The sequence below is a fragment of the Heptranchias perlo genome, chromosome 2, assembly GCF_035084215.1.
Source record: "Heptranchias perlo isolate sHepPer1 chromosome 2, sHepPer1.hap1, whole genome shotgun sequence".
Classification (NCBI taxonomy): domain Eukaryota; kingdom Metazoa; phylum Chordata; class Chondrichthyes; order Hexanchiformes; family Hexanchidae; genus Heptranchias; species Heptranchias perlo.
This window is the reverse complement of record NC_090326.1, coordinates 139,248,180-139,254,179: the sequence shown is the minus strand read 5'-3', so window position 1 is coordinate 139,254,179 and position 6,000 is coordinate 139,248,180.

Here is a 6,000-nt window from a genome sequence, read left to right as displayed (position 1 = left end):
AAATAGTTGAAATTCCAGTTAATTGTTTTGGAGCTCCATAAGAACATAAATGCAGGTTCTTCACCTGAGGCTAGAGGAGAGTAAATATTATTCCAGTATTCAGAAAAGGAGTGATATATAATCTTGGGAATTATAGATCAGTAAACTTAGCAGTTTTGGGAAAATGCTCGAGCATGAAAACTATAAGCAGCTGTCAGCATAGATTCAGAATCAATGAAAAATCTACTTAAGTATTTTTTGAGGATGAAAAGTAGTAGGGTGGTGCTGAGGTGTAGTTTATATTCGTATTACTGATATCTGTTTCTGCTGCCTGTCACTGAATAGGGCTCAGTGAGTCTGATGCTTTGAATATGTTTGTGCTGATAAGCATCCATAATTTATGTTGGTTGAGTTTTGTATTAAGTGTTTCCATGAACAGTGGTTAGTCTCTTTTCTCTTGTAATGTTTGCATTAAAGAGTGATCCAATTTGACGGTTCTTATTTATTTTGATTTGCATTAGTGTTTTTTTGTTGATCTTTTAGTTTTCACATTTGTTGTCAAGTAGAATGGTGCTTCATCTGTGTTAATTCTAACATGCTTGTGGTTTTATATCTGAGGTCTGTTGTATTTCCTTCGTCTTTTCTGACATTGCAGTGATTTACCTGTTCATGTTTTTGTATGCCTGTTAGTGGAATTTTGTAAATATTGTGCATCGTGGATGTCTCCTAATTCATTTGACAGTGGTATTTGATGACACCTCTTACCTCAAGGTGTAGCATGGATCTGACCAAAGATTACTGATACATTGGGTAGAGCAAGGGAAAGTTGTTAGTGCTGATGGAGTTGGTCAATAATATCTTGTGATAGTTCATCAGAAACATTTGATTTTCTGTCTTACTGAGTTAGCTGAGTTGAGTTGGAACAGTAGTCGATCCATTATGAAATGTTGTGCCTTTGTTTAAGAGGGGCGGCAGGGAGAGGCCTGGGAACTACAGACCGGTGAGCCGGACATCTGTAGTGGGTAAGTTGTTAGAGGGTATTCTGAGGGACAGGATCTACAGGCATTTGGAGAGGCAGGGACTGATTAGGAACAGTCAGCATGGTTTTGTGAGAGGAAAATCATGTCTCACGAATTTGATTGAGTTTTTTGAAGGGGTAACCAAGAAGATAGATGAGGGCTGTGCAGTAGACGTGGTCTACATGGACTTTAGCAAAGCCTTTGACAAGGTACCGCATGGTAGGTTGTTACATAAGGTTAAATCTCACGGGATCCAAGGTGAGGTAGCCAATTGGATACAAAATTGGCTTGACGACAGAAGACAGAGGGTGGTTGTAGAGGGTTGTTTTTCAAACTGGAGGCCTGTGACCAGCGGTGTGCCTCAGGGATCGGTGCTGGGTCCGCTGTTATTTGTTATTTATATTAATGATTTGGATGAGAATTTAGGAGGCATGGTTCGTAAGTTTGCAGATGACACCAAGATTGCTAGTATTGTGGACAGTGAAGAAGGTTATCTAGGATTGCAACGGGATCTTGATAAATTGGGCCAGTGGGCCGATGAATGGCAGATGGAGTTTAATTTAGATAAATGTGAGGTGATGCATTTTGGTAGATCGAATCGGGCCAGGACCTACTCCGTTAATGGTAGGGCGTTGGGGAGAGTTATAGAACAAAGTGATCTAGGAGTACAGGTTCATAGCTCCTTGAAAGTGGAGTCACGGGTGGATAGGGTGGTGAAGAAGGCATTCGGCATGCTTGGTTTCATTGGTCAGAACATTGAATACAGGAGTTGGGATGTCTTGATGAAGTTGTACAAGACATTAGTAAGGCCACACTTGGAATACTGTGTACAGTTCTGGTCACCTTACTATAGAAAGGATATTATTAAACTAGAAAGAGTGCAGAAAAGATTTACTAGGATGCTACCGGGACTTGATGGTTTGACTTATAGGGAGAGGTTGGATAGACTGAGACTTTTTTCCCTGGAGAGTAGGAGGTTAAGGGGTGATCTTATAGAAGTCTATAAAATAATGAGGGGCATAGATAAGGTAGATAGTCAAAATCTTTTCCCAAAGGTAGGGGAGACTATAACGAGGGGGCATAGATTTAAGGTGAGAGGGGAGAGATACAAAAGGGTCCAGAGGGGCAATTTTTTCACTCAAAGGGTGGTGAGTGTCTGGAACGAGCTGCCAGAGGCAATAGTAGAGGCGGGTACAATTTTGTCTTTTAAAAAGCATTTGGACAGTTACATGGGTAAGATGGGTATAGAGGGATATGGGCCAAGTGCAGGCAATTGGGACTAGCTTAGTGGTATAAACTGGGCGACATGGACATGTTGGGCTGAAGGGCCTGTTTCCATGTTGTAACTTCTATGATTCTATGATTCTATGAATATCCACGCTAAGTCTTGCTGATTGACTGGAAAGTATGCATGTGGGGTTGTCAAATGAGGATAGCATCACTCGGGGACTAAGGGACACAGTTTAAAAATAAGGGATCTCCCATTTAAGACGGAGATGAGGAGAAATTTTTTCACTCAGAGGGTCGTGAGTCTGTGGAACTCCCTTTCCCAGAGAGCGGTGGAGGCAGGGTCATTGAATATTTTTAAGGCTGAGTTAAATAGATTCCTGATTAACAAGGGATTCAAAGGTTATAGTAGGTAGACGGGAAAGTAGGATTGAGGTCACAATCAGATCAGCCATTATCTTATCAAATGGCAGAGCAGGCTCGAGGGGCCGAATGGCTTACTGCTACTCTTAATTCGTATGTTCGTATGTGCTTCACTCACAATGAGTTACTTTGAATAGCCTACCAACGCTCACTGTAAAGCACACACACATGTAGAATGCCTACTTGGTTGAGGTGCCAGAGGGTTGTTGGCAGTGCTGGAATTACCCCAGTGTGAGTTAGCCCCTTCAGGAGAGGAGGAGTCAGATGGGGAGAAAACGAGGGGAAAAAAATTAGAAGGAAACCATTTGGCAAAGTATTGGAGAGCTGCAAGTGTTTGGGTAGCCAGAATCCAGAATGGATCATTGCCTTCAGGACAGGTGAAGGAAAATGCAAAAGGCCTGGGGTGGGGGGTGGGAAGACGAATGACACAGAATCTTCCTCACTCACATCACATGTTCTTTCAATAAAGTTAAACCAACATTTATTTTTGTGTTTGACCTGTTCCAGGACAACCCACCTGAACAAAGGTTCTACAAAAGGAATGTGAATGGGTTGTGAAAAAGATGACAGATTTTGTCAGAAAACCTTCCACCTATTTGTACTACCATTAGAAAACAGAGAAACATCAATCTGTTCTGCCCCTGAACAAAGAAATAAGTGATTTATAATAAAGGCCTGCTCAGCATGTACATCTGTCAAGAGCAAACTCGACAGATGAGAAGGCATCTCAAATATCAATCACAGTCAAAGCCTACATTCTGGCAATTGCATACACTCAGAAGAAATGCATTCTTTAATTGGTATTCTAATTGGTAGAAACACTAATATTGTGAATCCGCCTCTAACACTGGCAATTAATATATACATTTTTGTAATGATTTTAAAATTTGTCTACTGGGACTGCACATTAACACAGTGTATTCAAGGACAGGCATATTGTTTATATTTTCAATCCAGTTACTATGTTTTGTTCGATTATCTAATATATTAAACTAGCAGATCTGTGATTTTTCTCAGTGTCAGCGGACACATGTTTCATAACAGTATGGCCGTCATGCATGTATTATCGGGGCCATTGATTTATCGTATCTAAATAAGTTAAATTCTGTTTTTATCATATGGTCAATGCTTCAGGAATTGAATTCGGCAACTGCTCATGTTTCTGTGAAAACTGTAAATCAATGGCCTTGATTATTCTTACATTCATCGCCTTTGTTTTTGATATATTCCTTTACTTATATAAAATCATAGAATGGTTACAGCACGGAACGAGGCCATTCGGCCCGTTGAGTTGGTGCCGTCTCTCTGCAACAGCAATCCAGCTGGTCCCACTTCCCCCACCCTATCCCTGTAGCCCTGCACATTTTATCCCTTCAAGTACTTATCCAATTCCCTTTTGAAGGCCATGATTGAATCTGCTTCCACCATCCCCTCAGGCAGTGCATTACTGATAACAACCACTCGCTGTGTAAAAACAGTGTTTCCTCATGTCGCCTTTGGTTCTTTTGCCAATTGCCTTAAATCTATGTTCTTTGGTTCTTGACCCCTCCGCCAATGGGAACAGTTTCTCTCTACCTACTCTGCCGAGACCCTTCATGATTTTGAACATCCCTATCAAATCTCCTCTTAACCTTCTCTGCTCTAAGGAGAACAACCCCAGCTTCTCCAGTCTATCCACATAGCTGAAGCCCTCATCCCTGGAATCATTCTAGTAAATCTCTTTTGCACCCTCTCTAAGGCCTTCACATTTTTCCTAAAGTGCGGTGCCCAGAACTGGACACAATACTCCAGTTGTGGCCGAACCAGTGTTTTTGCAGGTCCATTATAACCTCCTTGCTTTTGTACTCTGTGCCTCTATTTATAAAGCCCAGGATCCCATATGCTTTCTTAACCGCTTTCTCAACCTGCCCTGCCACCTTCAACGATTTGTGTACATATACCCCCAGATCTCTCTGTTCCTGCATCCCTTTTAGAATTGTACCCTTTAGTTTGTATTGCCTCTCCTCGTTCTTCCTACCAAAATGTATCACTTCACACTTTTCTGCGTTGAATTTCATCTGCCACGTGTCCGCCCATTCCACTAGCCTGTCTATGTCCTCTTGAAGTCTATCACTATGCTCCTCGCTGTTCACTACCCTTCCAAGTTTTGTATCATCTGCAAATTTTGAAATTGTACCATGTACACCCAAGTCCAAGTCATTAATATATAATCAAAAAAAGTAATGGTCCTAGTACCGACCCCTGGGGAACACCACTGTATACCTCCCTCCAGTCCGAAAAACAACCGTTCACCACTACTCTCTGTTTCCTATAACTTAGCCAATTTCTTATCCATGCTGCCACTGCCCCTTTCATTTTTATTCCTTACCTGTTTTAAAGGTAAAGATATGCTGCATGATATGTAAGATGTATCTGGGTCATGGGGTTTAACAGCACTGTGGGGGACGTGACTTTGGTAGCTTTGGGTGCTGGTTCTAGGATTTGCAGCACTGAGATGGGGATCGTGGAATTTAGCAGCAATGGGATAGGTGAAATTTAAGATTTTCTCAATGGTGGATTCATCGGATCTGTTCGCTGTGGGAGGAGGGGTAAGGGAACTGGTCTGACAGCATTGGAGGGAGTCTGGGTCTGGGAGCACTGGTTTGTAAGTTTCTAGCATATCTATTCAAACAGAGTTAATTGCTTTGTGATTGGTTCCTGGAAAAATATTGATTTTCTTTGATAAATAACTGTTACAGCTGCATAAATAAATATACAAATTCAAGACTCTGCATCTCCGGAATGGTCAATAAACACAGGACTGTTTCAATAAAATGTACTTTTAATTTTGCCAGTTCAAAATAAATCAGCAATTTTTGCATATTTTGAAAAGTGGCTGCTTGCAACCAACATCTTCTGTAAATGGCATAAATGGCTTACCTTGTTATCAGGACAATAATGGGAAAAAAATCTTATCCAACTTCTGGGATTTCACACTCAACAGAAAATATTTGGTAGATCACTCACCCATAGCAGCTATGTAAACAAATGTTTAACCACTTATATGTTTTCAAATTATAAACATGAACAAAGGGACATTTTCTTTCTCTCTTGGCTTGACACATTTTTTAAAGTCAAAAATGAAATTAATTCATTTAAAAGTTTAGTGAAAAACATACTCAAATTCATTGTCCATTTTGTATTCCAATAATTTTTGAAAACCACACAAACTGAAATAATGTTACGCACAGTGACACAATTTCACTTTCCTACTTTAAAAGCTAAAAGTCTGTTTCTTTCTCTTTCACACAGACAGCCTTTTTGTTTAAAGATTCAATATAAATTGTATCTGAATAAAGTTTCTGAAAATTGG